At 43.4% G+C, this 19,944-nt stretch overlaps 1 protein-coding gene across 2 annotated transcripts in view; it reads left to right on the plus strand.

Annotated features, from left to right (window-relative positions):
* Nucleotides 1–19,944, plus strand: part of flrt2 (fibronectin leucine rich transmembrane protein 2) — a 173,941-nt gene that overhangs the window by 95,425 nt on the left and 58,572 nt on the right. The window contains exon 1 of one of the 2 annotated variants that reach the window (XM_039782462.1): nucleotides 18,224–18,768. The exons of the other annotated variant lie outside the window; for it this stretch is intronic. The gene's annotated coding sequence lies outside the window, so the exon portion shown is untranslated. Of the gene's footprint in view, nucleotides 1–18,223; nucleotides 18,769–19,944 lie in introns of those variants that run through there. 2 annotated transcript variants of the gene reach the window in all.

Below are 19,944 nucleotides of genomic sequence, written 5' to 3' on the forward strand. Positions count from 1 at the left end.
TGGCTGACAGATCAGAGGTTTGTAAATTGTTTATCCGAGTGCAAAAGTGTAAAACGCGCCACACAAGTTGGGACGACACTACGAGACGGTGAAGCGTGATAATAATGCAAGGGAATGAGCAAGAAAAAAGTGAGCGGAAAGATGAAACAAGGGGGCTTGAAAAGCGAAGCGAAAGGCCTACAGAAACCAAAATAGGCAGCTTGCGGAGAGCCTAATGCAGCCCTGCAATATACAAAATTACAGATCAGCTTGGCTTCGTTTCACATTCCTGGAACCGCAGAAAGCCGATTTCCTGTTTGTCTAGATGCGAAGATAGGGGAGAGTTAAGGCGTAATTTGAATCCATACTTCAAGCGACTTTAACAAGAGGTTTTTCCTGACTCGACATCTGTGTGGTTGACACACACATGGCCAGTCACATGACTCATTAGTGCGTCATGCTCGGTTAGGGGTTATATGCTTTGTGCGTGCTGAGCGTGCGAGTCGGAGTCTTGTCAGTGTGTTGCTTGGGTGGATGTTTGGCTTCAACTTTTAACACCGACATTCAAGGTTTATTGCGAGAATGTGTGGACAGGAAAACCTGCAGGGCACTTTCTCATAGTTCCCCTGATGAGCGTTCGGTGCGAGTAAGACGGAGGAGAGTGATGGGAACAAAGGGGGGATAAGTTGTCAGGAGTCAAACTGAAAGGAAATACTGTATAGAAGATAGGAGCACAGATAAAAAAAAATAAAAAAGCAGAAAGAAATTCTTATCCGAGCGGACGTGAACCTGCTGAATAAGTTCAAGGCAACGATAAAAAAAATAAAAAACCACTTAATTTCAGCACAGATCTTTGTCAACAATGAGCGGGTTCAGTGACCAGTGGATCGGCGCAGAGAATTCAGAGACTTCAGTCATTGCTGAGAGCGGCTGCGGCTGTACATTGACAATACAGTCATTCACACAAGTGGGTTATTTACCGCCCATGCTGGTACTTGTCCTTGCTGCCAAATCAATAGTTTCTAATAAATATCTTTAAAGTAGAAAATTGCAATTTGCTGCCTTTAAGCTGCTCTTGCTCTTACAAGAAAGTTATTGCAATAACTTTCACCCATTTTCCTTGTTGGGCTTTTTCCAACCTCACAGGATGGCGTGTTGTGCATACATGTTCTGAAGGCATACATCTTACACATAAGCATTAATTAGCACTGTGCGCCATAGAGGTTAATATTCTGTAAATTGCAACCTTGGAGTTCATGTAAAAAAAAAAAAATAATGTGCCAAGGCAAAGTCAGAGTTAATTACAGTGCCGAGAACCTCACAGAGCTGCTTTTGTTGTGTGACAGAGGTTTACGTAATGAGTCAGAAATGCTAAAAGGTGAGCTTCCCTCAGGCTGAGTCTTTGACAGCTTCAATTCTCACTGCTATCAAAATACATCGGCTTTTCCTGAGTGTGGGCCCGGCGGCTAAACACAAGGCAAAGTCGCCCAGACTCCTGCGTGAAACATTATACAATAGCCAATAAATTTTGAACCTAAGCCTTGGCCTTAAACCCTTAAACGCATAAATGTAAAACGACCTCACTTGTCAGGAAACACCCTTTTAGCACTGGCGGGATGGAGTGGGTGGGTGGGAAGGGGTTGTTGGAGTCAATCAAACAGACTTGCCAAGGATTAGGCCTTTCCGAAGGAGGACTACTTAGTGTTCCTTAATAAGTGGGTCAGTCAGTCTAAAGCTGTATGTGCTATATTGATGACCAGTTCAGTTGATTCAGTGGTTCCCAACCATCTTTGTCTGATGTACCGCATCCTCTCTGTTGTTCATTTTCATGTTTTTTGTTAAAGTGCTCATATTATGCCCATTTTCAGGTTCATAATTGTATTGAGAGGTTGTACCAGAATAGGTTTACATGGTTTAATTTTCAAAAAACACCATATTTTGTTGTACTGCACATAGCTGCAGCTCCTCTTTTCACCCTTTGTGCCACGCTAGCAGCTAGCCGAGCATAATAATATTCATAATGTTCGTCAAGGAAGTAAAGGCTACAATAGATCTGTTTGGAGCAGTTTGTCAACAGTGTTTTCTGTTGGAGATGGTTAAGTCCCTTTGGGATGGACTTTGGGCTTTTTCACTTTGGAAGCCTATTACATGCACAAAAAGATATATAACACAATAAAGGAAAGGGAAAATGCCATAAAGGATAATATGAGCACTTTAAGTAACACTACATAAAATATGTTGTTAAAATCATTTTTTCATATAATGGAGTTGTCAATGCTTAGGTGGGTTTGGTTTATCCAGGACTTGTATGCAGAGACACTGGCTGCAAAAATAAGTCATCTTGTTTAGAAGTCTTTAAAAAAAAAGCTCTACTTTCAAGTCTTTTTCAATACAGCATGATGGTCATTTTGTAAATTATGGTCCCATTTATTTTTAAATTGACAATAAAGCAGAGGATGTTTTAGGGCGTGGATACACCCTAACCTGTCAATTATGATAGAGGCTTAGCGATGCTAACCAAGGCCCTGTGTACATTAAAACAACTGTGAATTTGTTTTGGGGTGTTGACGAGGTTTTCATGACTCTCTCACTGTGTCTTTTCAATTTCATTCACATCATTTGATTCACATCAAATTGAATTACTAGCATTATGGTCGCCTAGAAATGTCTTGTTTAGCGTTGTGTAGCGCATTACCAACCAAAGCTAGCTAGCTAGCTTTTGCTGGTAACTTGCGGGAAAGTTTGCCAATTTTCTGTAATTTCATACACGCAGATAAATGGCGGCAGTTCGCAGAGATCTGCGTTTACACGCCGGTAAAACTCCGCCGGATGACTCGCTTTAGAAGGGTGAAAATAGCGTTTAGCTTAGCGCAATGCCATTGCAACCATAAACAACACTGGCTTGGTTACGTCATCGTCCCCAGCTCCGCCCTCTCGTCCAAAAACCGTCACGTCCGGTTTCAAAAAACCAAGATGGTGACGGCTAAATTTAGGGCTTCAAAACGCTAGTCAACAAACCCAATGGGAGACGTCACTGCTGCTACATCTGCTATTTTCACAGTCTATGCTTTTACCTGATTATTTTAACCATGTGTCCATTACTTTCAGCCATATCTTCACGCTTGCTAGTTTTCATAGAATCTCTGTAGCAACATATGACTTTAGGGTGCTACAACTGACTCGGGGTCAGTAGGAGGTGTATCCTGTGTGGTCAGCCTAATGTAGCAGGTTTTACAGGCTATTATGACAATAAATATACCAAAGATCACATGACACCAATTTGTAATCATATCCAGATGTTTATTTTTCCCTTAAATACTTTTTTTTAATCAAATCACAATTTCAATTTTTTCAATTCCAGTACCCCCTGGCAGCTGCAGAACCTATACCCTCGGGTTGGGTCACTAAGCTATCCACCAACTGAGTAAACTGAATCTGACTCCTCACCCTCTGGGGAGTTCGGCGAACATCAAATCGCTCCATGCCACATGTTCCGTGAACTTGACACCATTGATTGGTTTATTAGTGACAGCCGTCTCTAAAGCCCTAACATGGGAGCGGTGGGGTGGCCGTGGCCAAGGGGGCAGCGTCCACTGTGTGAACAGTAACAGTAAATCAGCTGCCCGCTCTTTATCTCTGCACTGCCACTGCAGTGAACAACATTGGAGAGTGACAAATTCCATGTGGCATAATTACATTAATCTGATTACAAATGATGCTAATCCTATTACAAAACGGAGCTGCTTTACGAGCTGAAAGCGTATTGATATTGAGTAGTCAGAGAATAGTCTGAAAATGTGAAATTTGTGATGATGAATCCTTCTGCCTTTTTGGACATTTTTCAATTAGGGCACGTTCATACCGGAAAATTCGATCCGGTGATTCGCCGCAGTGTGGTGCCGGTGGGAGTGATACTGAAGTTGTGTGACGTCCTGTTGTTATCTGTTCCCCCAATGTAGCACAAGTAGACTTTGTATTTTTACAATTATTGTTTTCCATCAGATCGTTTACAGTTCTCGACATTTCAGACTGCACTTGAAGGCAGCTTTATTTCTTTGGAGAAAGTGAGTTTTTGCAGCAACTTTTCGCCGCAGGCCGCTCCCCCCCGCCTCCGCCACAGATATGAGTAAAATATGCAATATGCAGTAACGTTGTTGAATATTAAATACACAGATACTCAAGTGTAGGGCTCCTGAGTTCTGCCTTTCTGCTGCTTTCAGTATTCTACTAAAATACAAATACGATGTTGAATAAAAAAAATTTAAACATTCTTTTATTGAACAAATTACACATTAAAGTGAACACAAAAGGCACCATTGAAAAAAGAATGATAGTTACATTTTCTAGTTTTTTTTTACTGATACTGTCAACCATTGTACCTTAAAAAAGTATTTCGTCGTAGTGTTTCGCGATGCGTTTATTACGTCAGTTGATATCGTGATGACGATTTTAAAAAACGATTGATCGTGCAGCCCTAGCCTAGACGACCTACCCCCATTCAGAATGAACGGGCAGACTTAAGGCCTTTTTACAGTCGCCGCAGCCAACCTGTCGTGCACCAATGTGACGTAAAAATGACATAGATCTCGCTGGCGCACCACTCTTATTTTTTTCAGCGGTGCGCGACAAAGCGGAAACGGGAAGCATGGACGAGTTCGAGGGCAACCGGATGCCAGGACTCTCAGAGTGACTGCAAGTCTCTCTCGTAAACTTACTGGGTTAAGATGAGCTCTTTTATGGTGAATGAAAGGCTCGATCCGACGAAGTAGATTTGATGTCAATGCTGCTGCCAGTTCTGCTGTTGTTTACCTTTTTCTTCTAGTCCGTAGAAATGGCAATGTCGGTAGCCTTTCCTCATTAGCGACCCCTCTGTTCCGGACTGCAACTAGCGTCGCGACCACCACGCGCAAGTATAAACAGTTACGGCGATTCCATGACGTCCCATTTGCGCGCGACAGGTCGGCCGCGGCGAGCATACCGGACCTCTTACGTTTTCGCCATACCGTCTGAGGACCGACAGTCAAGTGTGAATGCACGCGCACAAATGCCTGCCCAGATAACAGCAATGTAACACGCCTGAGCTGGAATGATCTAATAACGGCGGTAAGTGTTTTCAGCAGGTAGTAGCGGTGAATTTCATTCAGAGAGTGACCTTGCTCTGTTTCAGCCCAGCAGCTGCTCAGTCTGTCAGGCTTTTTCTCCGTGTGCCACAGCAGCAGCTGAGGAGCCATTTTGGGGCCTGATGCATTCAACAGCTGGTGGTGCCAAGCCCAGGGTGGGTGTAGGTGGGGGGGGGCGAGATCGTCTGTCTATCGAGCCGTGAAAACATGGAACACAGAGCATATCGGACCGCAGGCACGCAGCCAAATGGCAAAACAATGTTTGAAGGAGGAAAAGCTGACCTAAGAATCCCATTTAAGCGGCTATAAGCGTCCCATCACTCAAACTACTGTGTAATGCATGCCATGAGAACACTGCATTTAACTCGCCCATACGCTGCGTGTTTTAGGAACGAGATGCCAGGGTTTGGCTTCGGTTCGCAGCACCGTTCCCACTCCGGGCCAGGTATGCATGTGATGTGTGTGTGCGGACACGGTGAGACAATGTGGAATCTTTAGGAGACGTGAGCTTCACTTTACAACAACGTGAAGAAAAAAAAAAAAAAAGTGGATGGTATGCCATTTTTCTTACGATCCCAGGATGTGTTTACAGAACATCAACCTTAGCTGTCTCTGCCGGTTTTGAATGTTTACAGACACTAGAGGATACGAGAGAGGGACTCGTTTAGCGGATGACCTTTGTCTTGAAATATCTCAAACCTCTAGCTGCACTTCAGTGCAACTCGCTCACTCTGTAAAAACGATACTCATCCACAGCCAGATGTTCAAAGCTCCTTCCCCCCCCCCCTCTTCTTGTCTGGTTCTGTTTGGAGTGTTGCGGTGTGCATACAGAGCGTCGCTTTGGTTATGAAGTAGAGAGTACGCCACATGAAGGTGAAGTTTCCTGTAAAGTTGTTTTTCTCACATGTAAATCGTCCTGCATTTCTGAACCGACACTCTGAAGGCAAGAATTTCACTCTGCCTTTGTGATTTTCGCTCAATCACACGACCTGCTGAGCGCGTTGTTGAGATTTCCCTTTCGCCTTACACACTGTGCGCTCCGTCTACTCTTTGTGCTGTCTCTGTGTGTTTTAAGGAGAGTCTGCAAAGACGACAAGACAGCTGAACAAATGAAGAAAGAGACAAACATTTGGGCAGGACACACCAGGTGGTTGGCGAGTAGTTTCTAGACGGCACAGTGACGACTCAGACTGTGAGACAATGCAATCAAGAATTTAGAGGAAAATTTAAAAACTATTAATTGAAAATCAAAACTATTTTGAAATGTTTTAGTTTGATAGTTTCTCAACACGCCTCCCTTATCAATAATCAAGCCAATAATGTCACTACACAAACCTCCAAGATAATACACATACAGCCATAGACATGCATGTACACATCCATTCTATCTGTTCTGTTCATAAAATATATTGTTAAAAATATTTTTTCATATAATGGAGTTGTCAATGTTTAGGTGGGTTTGGTTTATCCAGGACTTTTACGCAGAGACACTGGCTGCAAAAAGAAGTCGTCTTGTTTAGAAGTCTTTAAAAAAAACTTTCAAGTCTTTTTCAATACAGCATGATGGTCATTTTGTAAATTATGGTCCCATTTATTTTTAAATTGACAATAAAGCAGAGGATTTTTTTGGCCGTGGCTACACCCTAACCTGTCAATTATGATAGAGGCTTAGCGATGCTAACCAAGGCCCTGTGTACATAAAAAAATTGTTTTGGGGTGTTGACGAGGTCTTTTCACTTCATCAAATTCAATTACTAACATTATGGTCGCCTAGAAATGTCTTGTTTAGCGTTCTGTAGCGCATTGCCAACCGAAGCTAGCTAGCTAGCGTTTGCTGGTAACTTGCGGGAAAGTTTGCCAATTTTCTGTAATGTCGTACACACAGATAAATGGCGGCAGTACGCAGAGATCTGCGTTTACATGCCAGTAAAACTCCGCCGGATGACTCGCTTTAGAAAGGTTTAAAATAACAACTTTTCTCTTTAGCGTTTAGCTTAGCGCAGTGCCATTGCAACCATAAACAACACTGGCTTGGCTGCGTTAGCATCCCCAGCTCCGCCCACTTGTCCAAAAATCGTCACATCCGGTTTCAAAAAACCAAGATGGTGTCAGCTAAATTCGGGGCTTCAAAACGCTACTCAACAAACCAATGGGAGACGTCACTGCTGCTACAGCTTCTATTTTCATAGTCTATGCTTTTACCTGATTATTTTAACCATGTGTCCATTACTTTCAGCCATAACTTCACGCTCGCTAGTTCTCACCAAATTACTTTAGGGTTTTACAACTGAAACGGGGCAGGTTTTTAGCCTCTTAACATGATCAAGATGTCATTACAAGTGCCTTGCCATGTGAACTGATTCCTTCCGAGTGAACACGGTGAATATGGCTCCAGTAGATGTGAAAGAAATGCATAAAAGTTGTGCTAATTCATACCTCTGTTTAGTTTCGGTGTTCCGGTGGTGAGACATCAAGACGAGTTCTTAGGGACCGTCTACAAACTACAACACCAAAAAGAGATAAAATATTTTCAAAAATAGGCATATGCTTAGTATTAGCAGTAGACAAGTTATACTTGAGGTAAGTTTGGAGACACTACCTTATTTAATCATTAAATTAATACATATTTTTGTTTTATCTCTTTTCGGTGTTGTAGTTTGTAGACGGTCCCTATAGATACAGAGGTATGAATTAGCACAACTTTCATGCATTTCTTTCACATCTACTGCAGTCAGAGTCACTGTGCTCACTCGGAAGGAATCAGTTCACATGGCAAGACACTTGTAATGACATTGCCCCATTTGAGCCGCCTGGGTGTGAAAGCTAGCAGTAGCATAACTCGTTTTTCTCGCTACTGACAGCACTGCGTGACAACAAACAACATAGCTACGTGTTGAAATCGACCGGAATTCTCCTTTAAAGGTCCAATGTGTAGGAATTTCTCCCATCATACAGTACAGTTCTACGTATGTGCATACATAATGGCAACGTGAACGTGTTCACAAACCTCCACATGCGAACATATATAAGTGCATCCACACAGACACATGCGATCCTTAGCTCGTTAGCTAGTTTGAATTTGAAAAAGAAAAGAAGATCCATGCTGGGGATAAGCGAAAATAATGAGTGCAGTAGAACCCAGTTGGAGTTAAGGGCTGCTCACCATCTCTCTAACAAGTAACAGAGGCCTCATAGTGAATCCAGTACCTATGTGTGTGTATCTGTATGAACCATCAAATTAACCCTTGAATCACAAGTGCTGTAAAAAAGTAGTTTTCTAAATATGCAGCTTGAACAAATCAGTCTCCGTTTTCTTCATTTTGCCAGATAACATGTTGGAGGCTCAGGTTTACAGTGATTCACTGCGATAGCCTGCATTTCCACGAACACTGCTGCCATATCCTTATTTGACACACTATACACCTCCTCTGGTGCACCCAAGGTGTGCCAATGAATATTTCAGCAAGTCAAAATGGATATTACTCCTGAGTCAGACGTGCTGGCACACGATGCGGTGCTACAGGTGGGGCATTAGTGCCAGGCATGCTCCGAGCGCAGGGGTAATGTATCGAAACATTACGGCCTCGGGTCACCTCCGTTTCTTTTTCTCTTCTGATAAGAGAAGGTCGCATATGGAAGATTAAGCTGCAGTTAAAGAGGACTTCAGAGGGATTATGGCAGGCTACCACAAGTAACCGCATCCTTTTGTTTCCATCCTTTTGATGTAAAGTTTCCTGTGAGTTCAGATCTGTATTCTCTGATAACTTTAGCATTACGTTATGCTTTGCGTTTACTGTTTCCCTCTTAAAGGGTAATTTCGGTATTTTCAACATGGACCCCATTTCCCCATGCATTGATGTCTACTGTGAACAAAAATCATGTTCAGTATTGAACATGAACGCTGTAACCGGCTGCAATGTAACCCTATTGGGCAAATGTGCATCGTCAATTTTTAGTGGACGTACTAAAAGTTCAGTTTTTGCCACTGACTGGCTCAGATAGAAATTTTTTGTCAAAGAATAAGAAAAATGTAGTTTAACCAGAAACGGCCCTGAAATTGCCATCGCTAAAGACTCCATTTAAAAAAACAATACTTTAAGCATGTATAGAGCCAGCATATTTTCCCATGTGAAGGGGGGAATGTGTGTGTTTATTTCAACCAACCCAGAGTGGTGATTGTTGGAACAGTGGAAAGACGAATCAAGACGGCTTTTGATAGTTTTATTTAGTTTTTGTTAACTTTGAATTAAGTTTTTTTTTTTTTTACAATGATAGAATTACTGTTTATTTAAATGGAGTCTGGTGGGTTTGGCGATAGCGATACCGAGGATGTTTTTATGTTAAATGAGAAGGATCTTACGCTTTAACAAAAAGGTTGACATCTGTAGGGATCCTTTCCATAATGTTGCCAGACAGAGTAATAATCTGAGCCTGTCAGTGGCAAAACGAGCACTTTTTGTGGATGTAAATTGAAGGTGCGCAATTGTCCATTAACATTGCTTAATACCGGACCAATTTCAAAGAATGTTGTTCCCATTAGTCACGTAAGCACAAAAACATAGTAAAATAAGGTCCAGGTTGAAAAAAAACCAACTGTTACCCTTTAAGGATTGTGCAGACCTCAATTGCTTTATGTTAATATGGGTTATCCTGGTTTCACTAAGCACTCAAAATCCCATTCATTCACCCACCTGCTAATGCATGACCAAAATATGGTATAGTGAGCATGCTAACACTGACTTGAAGCTAGACTGCAGGGTACTCGGATTCTAGCTCCAGCTGCTTATTTGTCATCCAGAAGGTTTTAGGCAATAGAGTCTTCACAGGGCTCATCAAAAGATAAGCTCCCCTTTCAGTTCTTGTATTCCAGCTGAGACCTCTCTTCCCACAATTATAAAGCCAAGCCCAGGAATTGCCCATAACCAGTCACTGTACAAATACTTACGTAAACCACGCATGAAAGAGCTCCCTTCTTCCCCCAGCAGTATTTAATGAAAAAGGAAACGTGACGCCCCTGAAATCAATGCAGGCTTAACAAGTGATAATACTGGAGTTGGTAAACTGTGTAGCCAGGATCTTATAAGGATGTGCAAAGCACAGCAGCCATTATTTGGACATGAGAGGCACATTATCCTTGGCTGCCAGCCCTGCATATGCAAGAGGCATTGACTTTGACTGCAGCTACAAAGGGGCTACGAGCCCTATTCAGGGGTTTTACTCATCCCATCATTCTCATTCATGACAATAGGTCTTATCATCGGGTATCCATCTCCTTTCATGTCTCTCCTCAGGGACCAAACCAGAATCATGAGTAATATGCCATGCATCCAGTGTGGTTCTGCCAATTTATTTTCCATAAGACTATGTCAGTCAGGCTCAGAAGTAATAAGTGAGCGCCACTGGTAAAGACATTAGCAAAGTAAATAAGGACTCCTAACTGACACCGCAAATGTGTGCCTATGACTACTGTCGCCATGGTATTGCCTGTCAGCATCATTGTCACCGATGTCGTCATGGCAGTGTGGGCTGATGTTAATCTTTTCTGCGGGTGTGACAGTTTGTGGTCGGGGCAGAGTGGGAACTCCAGCAGGGGTGTGGCAAACATGTCAGTCAGCTACTGTTTAGGCAAAGGACCAGGACAAAGTCAGGGGACAGAGAAAGGAGATTTGAAAAAGAAATAAAACATTTGGTAACACTTTACTTGAAGGTATCAACATAAGAGTGACATGACACTGTCATGACACATGAACCCTAACCGTAACCCTAACTTGTCATGACAAAAACAGAATGACACTTACTAAAAGAAACGTTATGTCATAAACGTTTATGACTTGTTTATAATGTTTATGACACGGTATGTAGATACCTTCAAGTAAAGCGTAACCAAACATTTTTACTTTGATTGACAGACTTGTAGTTCAGGTAGTACATTTTTAGCCTTGCTAACAACACGGCTCTTGGGATGGCGATGTGGGTCGGTTGCTCTGTCCACCACTTGTGTCCAGACGAAAATATCACCTTAGGGATGGATTTCCACGACATCTCGTGCGGACATTCATGGTCCACAGAAGATGAATTCATAATGACTTTGGTGATCACATGACTTTTCTTCTAGCACCACCAGCAGGTCGAAATGTTTAGTTATCCAAAAAAAAAAAAATAGCTATGCAAGATGGATTGACAAAAAAAAATCTTTGTACACGCATTTATGGTTCCCATCAGAACCATGAGTTTGACATTTGTGGGGATTTTTTTGTGTGTGAAACTACATCAACTATTGAATGGATCGCCATGAAATGTGCTACAGACATTCATGTTTCCTTCAGAATGAATTGTATCCCTTCATGATCCTTTAACTTTCCATCTATCATCATCAATTTGTTATTATTTCATTCTGTGATTATTTACTTATCTATTTCATTTTGGTTTATGACCAAATACACTGTAAAAAGTGCTCAGTCGTATCAACTTAATATAACAATTGAACTAGTTGCATGAATTATTTTGAGTTTTCTCTTTCTGGATTGTGCTGCCAACGTAACGATAACCAAATCCCAAGTTTTTATACAAACTAATATAAAATTTTCCTAACAACTATGCTAAGTCTTTACAACTCATTACTAGGGGTTGTGTATTGGCAAGAATCTGGCGATACGATACATATCACGATACATGGGTCATGATTCAATATATTGCAATATATTTCGATACTGTGCATAATGCGATATATTGGGATTTTTAAGTATAATTTTAGAAAAACTAATATTTAAAAAAAGACACAATGTTCATAAAAATCAAAGAAGTTTACTTTAGGTAAACAATTCAGTACACAGAAAATCAAACTGCCAGTTCAGGATTGTGGTTGACAGGTTCTTAGTGAGCTAATTTTGATATGCTAAAGTAGGCCAAAGTTCAGCCATAGCTACATTGTTAGCTTCTAGCAAAAAGTCAGGCTCTGCTAGGCACTGTTAGGCAAGGACACTAGTGGTGGGTCTCAGCATAGCCATCTAGTGGTAGGGGGGTTAAACACAACATCAACGTGAACCACTGTCTTACATGAATATTTTTGCACGTAAACTAAAACAAAAAAAAATCAATATTGCGTTTTTGAAAATCAATATAGTATTGCTAATTAAAATATCGCGATACTCAAGTGTATCGATTTTTTTTCTTACGCCCCTACTCATTACCAAGTTTTTATAATAACTAATATCAAGTTTTCCTAACAACTGACAAAAAAATGAAAAACCTTTGTACATGCTAACGTGCTACATGAAGTCAGGACATGGTAATAATTATACCATCATGCTCACCACAAGCATTTAGCACAGCCTCTCAGAGCCGTTAGCATGGCTGGAGACTCTTTGTCCCCTAGAAGCGTTGAACTAGAGTTAATCACCCAGAGAGACTGTAACATGGTATTACAGTATAAGACAAGCGGCCATTGTAAACCATTGATAGTGGTCAGTTGGTGCTCTGTAGGAAACGGTGTAAGAAAATGAAAGACGTCGTTCTTCTCTCTGCCTTTTTGTTTGTTCAGTTTGGTCTGTTTCTGGGGGAAAACAGGTCTGAGCGTAGAACACATCTGGGACTGGACAGGTCTGGATTACTAAATGTGTGTGTGTGTGTGTGTGTTGGATGAGGGGCACCCACTGTAGTGTAGACTGGGTGCTGGAGAGAATCATTACTGTTTTCTTTTTCAGCAGCGTGCCCTGAGCAGGTTTACATTGCTGCCGTGCCATATGCTCTACCTAGGAAATGGGCTTTATTAATACGTTTAAAAGCACGTCAGGCTCCGGTGACTTATGGGCTATGTAAGCCAATGTGAAGGTGCATTGTCGGCAACTTTTCACAAATAAAGACGGGGTGAAAAGGGGGGGGGGAATAAATGGAATGATGGAAAGAAAAACATTCTCTAGGGGCCTCTGTGGGGCAGAGGGGGACCGACTGGTTTCAGGACTGCCACGGGGTAGAGGGCTGTTTTAGCTGAGCCTCTGGGTTCCAGGTGTTGCTTTTTAATTGGCAATTCCGCGTGCAATAAAGCATTTCACTTACTTTCGCTTGTAAAGTGCTTTCATTCCATCTCCAAATGATGTAATTACCCCGCCGTCCCAGGCGAGAGGGCGGCAGGAGAGGGGGAGAGGAGGAGAGGGGAGAGGGGGAGAGGGGAGAGGGGAGGAGAGGGGAGAGGGGGAGAGGGGGAGAGGAGGAGACGAGGAGAGGCATTTGCTCTCCATGCGGCTCGCTCTCTCAGCAAGAAGCCCCGGTGTAGGTTTTCCTGCTGCATGTTTTCATTTAGGAATCCAAACACCATAAAGTGAGGTAGTCGTTTGCCCAATAAACGTACAACTTAATTTCAGTTCAAGCTCCCCTTGCTCTGTGTGTGTCTTATATTTATGAAAAAAAAATATATATATATAAAAAAAAAAAAGTCTAGGTTCTCTTTGATGTATGAGAAGCAGCGGGGTAAGTCTGACCTCTGTCCCTGGACACAGATGGCGATTGATTTTGTTTGTTCAACATTAATCTTTTCTATGTTTTCTTTTTTTTATTTTATAAAGCAGCAGGAGCATATTTGGGTTTTTCTCACAGTCTCAGATCGACTCCTTTTTTAAAAGAACGTGCCAATGCCTTCATGCATCTTTCTCTCCTTTGTGTTTGCCACACATCACTCGTCATCACAAACTCCACGAGCCGATCCAGTGCAAACGCAAATAAGTTGAAATACTTCACTGCCCCTCACCCTTTTTTAGTCAAGAACGAGAGGTTTACAATTACAGGTATGCTAATGAAGTCCGCTAACCCGTGGAGTGATGTTATCATTTGGAATTTTTATGGGAAGGGGAGATTTTAGCAAGCTTATTTTCCTGTTTATGTAGTGTGGAATTCCCTCGGAGACACGCAAAAGGTCAAACCCGTCTGTCGGCCGAGCGTGTGGAGACGTGTAACGCTAACCTGAAGTCATTTGACTCAAACAGATCTCTTGATCCGCCTGGGAATTGTGAACCCTCAAGAACAAGTTCAGCCTGTCAGCTTGTGGCATGTAGCGAGCGCCGAAACATGAGCTCCCATTTGATCAACATCGCCCACAGATGTTGGTGAATTCCACTGAAGCTGTTCGGGCAAATAACTCAGCGTGGGTGAAACAACACAGAGGAGAAAGTCAAAGAAACGTTCTTTTGCACATAAAGTCTACCTGGCAACGTTGCTCGCGTATCAGACCTCCCCGGTGCCTGTCAGTGTTCCAGCAGTGGCAGCATTGCCAAGAAACACACAAAAACAAGCTGTTCGCTATCACTGCCGTTCCCATGGGAACAGGCGCGCGGAGGGTGTGCCCGCGCCGGCACTCATCTGCACAAACAGTGTGCTTAAACCTACTTCCCCAGCATGCTACACGAAACCAGGGGGAAGAGGGAGGGAGTGAAGCTGGGGCGCAGCCTCCACCACAGCCTCCACCACCCCCCCGAGCCTATTTCTACAAGAACCGGGACCTCATACAGAACCGCTGCTATCAGTGTAAGCGATTAGCTGGCCCCGCTTGTGAAAAGCGCCACAAGGGGAAAAAAGGATCAAGATTGCTGAGATGTTGGGCCTGCAGTGCTCATTCGCACACTTCCTCTCCTTAATAAAGAACACACATTCCTGTTCCCCGGGCCGGCGGAGCTGCAGTTCAAAACTAGGTGGAGCTGCACGAGAGAGGGAGAGAAGGAAACGGCAGGAAGGCAACCGGCTAAACAAATAAACAAATAAATGCCAGGCCGATCCTATCGGCCACAGTTATTCTAGTTACGCTGCGGTTCGAGAGAGGGAAAGTCAGTTTAAAGGCATCACTTTGTTCTCTGTTTGTTCTCTGGCACAAACGTGTGTGTGTGTGTGTGTGTGTATACACCATATAATTAGCTGAGAGTGTAACTGCAATAGTATTGCATCACTTTATGGAGGACAAAAAAAGGCAGGTGACAGGTAAGAGTTAGACTTGCCGTGGTGGTCGGTGTTACACAGTGGTCAGACGTACAAGATTACATTCTTCTTCTTTCTTTTTTATAGAAATAAACCCATTTAGCCCACTTTCATCAACTTAAAATTTCTAAAATACTCTGGGAGTTATCCATACTTAGTCGTACCACGGACGCTACAATTATAAACTGAAAGTCCGTACAGCAGCAGCAGCAGCAGACTTGCAGCACAGTGTAGCAGACGTCAGATTTCTGTGTGTGAGACATGGAGGATTTGGTGTTTTTGTGTCAAAGCGAAAAGTAAAAGTGCCTATTTGGCAATATTTTGGATTTTAACCCAGGATATATGATGAGGCTTAATGAGGCAATCTGAAAACTTTGAAGGTGGCAGCAAATGGAGGCACCATTGGTCTCACATCCATAACGCGGCCTTGCGGCGAAAGCTTAACCGTGGCGGCCAGAGATCAAAGAAGGCGCCCTACGTATTGAGTGCGATCGACGAATATCTTTTCTTGGAAATATCCAGTGGTTGGGAGTTTATTAACCGGTGAAAAGGTTTCATCCTTGTGGCATCCTTAGTAACAGTTGTGTCCATATCCAGCTACAGCTCTTGCTTGCACATTATTCAGTGTCAAACTGAAGAGCCAGTGTTAACAGTAGCAGCTAGCTGGGTAATTCAGAGGCAGTGTCATGATTTTACAAACGTGACACAGACAACTTCGCCATCTGTTAGTGGGGATTTTTTTATCCAGTTCTTCAGCCCCGAAGGCACCAGAATCCTTAGATAAAGTGTTGTTGAAATATGGACAAGGTCATGAGGCTTCTGGGTATTATTCTGTGCTTATGCAGAACCTGGGGGATGGAGCCTGGACAGCCCTCAAAAAGACATGGGAAAGGGATCTGAGTATTACACTGGATGATGAAGAGTGGGACAGAATCTGCAGGAATATTAAAACTATGTCACGCGATGAGAGGGTGCGCCTCATTTATGCAACGCTTCTATTGGGCTCCTTCCATATGGTTTAGAATTGGTCTGAAAGACACACCAAATTGTTGGAAATGTAAGACAAGAGGACGGCCAACTGTCCACTGGTTCTGTGATGAGGTCCAGATCGGACGACGTATGTCAGATCGCAGGGACCCATTCCATTCAGCTCAATTTGTTCTGGGAGTTGGGTCAATCCTAGGCGAGATACAGTAAGCACATAACAAGCTGTGTCCAGACTAGTTTATTGGAGGATGGAATAATGAAGGGGTGCCGTCAGTCCAGGAGTGGGCTTGTGATATGGCTAGGGTGGCGGGGGCAGCCCTATGTTCCCACAGCCCTATGTTCCCACATTTCTAAGACTTTTTTTTTTGTTCACTGAAAAGTAGGCCCTATGTTCCCACAGCCCTGTGTTTCCATTGCCCTATGTTCCCACATTTCTAGGACATTTTCAAAATTAGGTCTTGTGTTCCTACATTTCCCTTCAATTTAAGTCCTATCCTCCCACAACATTTTTAGGGTTAGGGGGATAAAATCTGATACAAATTTATGAAAAAGGAAATGTGGAAACATAGGGCCTAATTTTGGAAATGTGGGAACATGTGACTGTGGGAACATAGGGCCTAATTTTCAGTGAAAAAAGAATTCTTAGAAATGTGGAAACATGGGTCTGTGGGAACATAGGCACGCTCTCGGTGGCGGCGTTTAAAACGATGTCATCTAAACGGTTTCCCAGATTAGATATTTCTATACTAGAAAATGGGGAAAGTACCTGAGCTTTCTGGAGGGCTCCTAAGAAGCTTAGTGCTGGGGAGAGATGTCTATGATGGGCTTATGGTGTTCATTGTCTATTTTGTTGAATTGTGTTAAATATTGTACTTACTGTCATCTTTTCTTGATTTTTGTCTGGGTGGGTGGTGATGATTGGGGGGGGGGGGGTGGGGGTTTCACACAGTGCAGTTACTTTAGCTGACAGGAGCTAGCTAACGTTAGCTAGCTGGCAGTTGTGCACTGAAAGGGGAAAGGGGCAAGGATTAGTCACAACTGCACTGTCATGAAAAGTAACCTAATGAAAAAAATACAGACTTTTGAATACAATTGTGAGGCTCCCGACCGAGCGTTGTGCGTTGTTGGGAGAGGGGGTCACACAGTGCGGTTGCTTTAGCCAACAGGAGCTAGCTAACGTTAGCTAGCTGGGAGTTGTGCACTGAAAGGGGAAAGGGGCAAGGATTAGTCACAACTGCACTGTCATGAAAAGTAACCTAATGAAAAAATTACAGACTTTTGATTACAATTTTGAGGCTCCCGACCGAGCTTTATGCGTTGTTGTGGGGTCACACAGTGCGGTTGCTTTAGCCGACAGGAGCTAGCTCCCGACCGAGCGTTGTTAGCTACTTCCTTTAAACTGAAACCCCTTCCCCTTTTAGGTCTGCCTTTTCAGAACCACAGACAAAATCTCTCTTCCTTGTCGGTACCTTTACTCTTCTTGATGTCTGTGACCAATTCTTGCTTTTAGTAAAAACCTTTTTGTTTCTTTTTTTCAATCATTTGCATTTTATCTAATGAATTCCATTTCACTGCAGTTTAATTACGATTGTAAAGCGCCTTGTAACACTGTGTACCAAATGTGTGCTATGCAAATATTATAATATGTCTGTGATTGTGGTCACCCTCTTTAGCTGTGCATGTATTTTAATTGTATAATTCATATCTCTGACCCAGGTCTGCTAAACATGAAAAAAAAAAAAAAAAGAAGCTTTCTCCCTGAGGACAACGGTCCGCCCTCTAAGTGAGCAATAAATCTGGCACTTAGGAGAGAGGTTGTGTGTGTGTGTGTGTGTGTGTGTGTGTGTGTGTGTGTGTGTGTGTGTGTGTGTGTGTGTGTGTGTGTGTGTGTGTGTGTGTGTGTGTGTGTCTCTATGAGTCTTTGAGCGTGTAAATGTACTCCATGCCCTGAAGTCCTTAGCCTCAAGAGCTGTCAAACGTGGCCTGGCCCTGCAACATCCGTAACCCGTGACCCCTGTAACTCCTGTTTTGTTCTCGCCACTCCAGGCCCCTCAAATATCCCTCCACTGGAACTCCCCCCAGATGACAGACAACTCCTCTCCTCTCTGTTCCTCCACACTACCCCAGTAGCCTTTGACCTGCCCAGCACCTCTGCCTCTCTGCGCCGCTGCCTCTCGCATTCCAGCAAAGGCGCTGAAACCGGAGCCCCGCGCTGAGCTCATCGCCGGGCCGTGGAATCAAGAGTTAAATGATACCAAAAAACAGAGAGGAGAGAGAGAGAGAGAGAGAGAGAGAGAGAGAGAGGCAGCCGTCAGTGCAGTACAGGTCTGGAACTGGTTCTACTGTGTCTGCTCGCCGGCGTTCCTCGGGGGTTAAGTTTCACCGGAGAAAGCGAGGAGGAAGAGGAATAAGAAAACTGCTGGCGTCTTGTCTTTGAATTCTCTCTGCTTTTGTCTGTCTCGTTTCTCCTCCTCGTGCCGCCTCTCAGCGGCCTGACTGACTGGTGCCTGCAGTTCCCTCTTGACACGCTCTAGCGAGCCTCACCACCCGCCGCCCCTCCATCCGCGCTTTCAAGTTAACAAGCCCCCGTCGGACTCGTCCTCGCGTTCTGGGAGCCGGCTGGCTGGGATGTGAGCGGTAATGCCGTGAGGTCGCGCTCTCCACTCTGTCTGTGTCTCTGTTCCTCTCTGACCCTGACATGGCCACCAAGCGTCCAAAGACAGTGAGTGTCCCTCTTTAAATTGTCTACCAGTGTGTGTGTGTGTGTGTGTGTGTGTGTGTGTGTGTGTGTGTGTGTGTGTGTGTGTGTGTGTGTGTGTGTGTGTGTGTGTGTGCGCGCGTGTGCATAGTTTGGGGATTGTGTGGCTATGTCTGTGTGTTAAAAAAAAAAGTGTAAGTGAAGAAAAGAACTGTTCCAAAGAAAAGAAATCTTTTCTGTAGCCCCAAATGTCACATCTCGACATCATTATGATTCACATCTCAACATTGTGGTGAGTACAATTAAGATGCTTAATCACAGCAAACATAATTAAACCAATCAGTGTCTCTCTCAAGCTGAGTTGTGGAGGACGACTGCAGTCAGTTGGGAGCGGGGGGGGGGGATTTTTAAAACAAGAGCATCTCCAGCTGAAAAGAAAGATCGGCTTTTAAAAGTTTTAAGAGCGTCATTAGATTAGAGCATTTCATCCATGCATTATTCATGGAACGCCATGTTTCTTTCTAGTTCACTGCCTGTTGTTCGCCGTTGTCTCTCTCTCTCTCTCTCTCTCTCTCTCTCTCTCTCTCTCTCTCTCTCTCTCTCTCTCTCTCTCTGACCCCTGTGCACTCGTCTTGTCAACCTCTGGGGTGACAAATCCCCTCTGAAGCAAAGTTTTAAACAGGGTGAGGATCGTAATGGGTGGCCTGCAGGAGACACTCAATAAAAGGTTGAGTACACGTTATTATACAAAAGGAATAATAAGAGCGCATTTACATCCCCCCCCCCTCTCAGGGGCCGTTTTAAAAATTCACAACAGCGTAAGGGCCGGTTTACATTCCGAAATCTGCCACCTGCTCTGTCTTTTCCAGCGGAGAAGCAATTTAAAATAATTGTGAACGTTTCCAGCGATAACTTTTAAAAATGTCCGGGGTCAAACAGTAACACTTATCTCTAACATCCTTTTGCGCTGGACTCATTATTTAAATGGGTATGAAGTGCTCCATTGCTTTCGCACAGGTAAACACACCATGCTTCTTGGGAAAAATAATGACATCTCTATGATCAAAAGCTTTAAAAAAATAAATAAAAAATAAATAAAAGTACCAGGGAACACTGCCCTGAATTTACAAAGCTGTTTTTATTCACTGGTTTTAACTTAACACACTGCCAAGCACGCCTGATCCCAGACCACGACTGCCA

This window comes from Perca fluviatilis, chromosome 18 (assembly GCF_010015445.1).
Source record: "Perca fluviatilis chromosome 18, GENO_Pfluv_1.0, whole genome shotgun sequence".
In the NCBI taxonomy this organism is placed as follows: domain Eukaryota; kingdom Metazoa; phylum Chordata; class Actinopteri; order Perciformes; family Percidae; genus Perca; species Perca fluviatilis.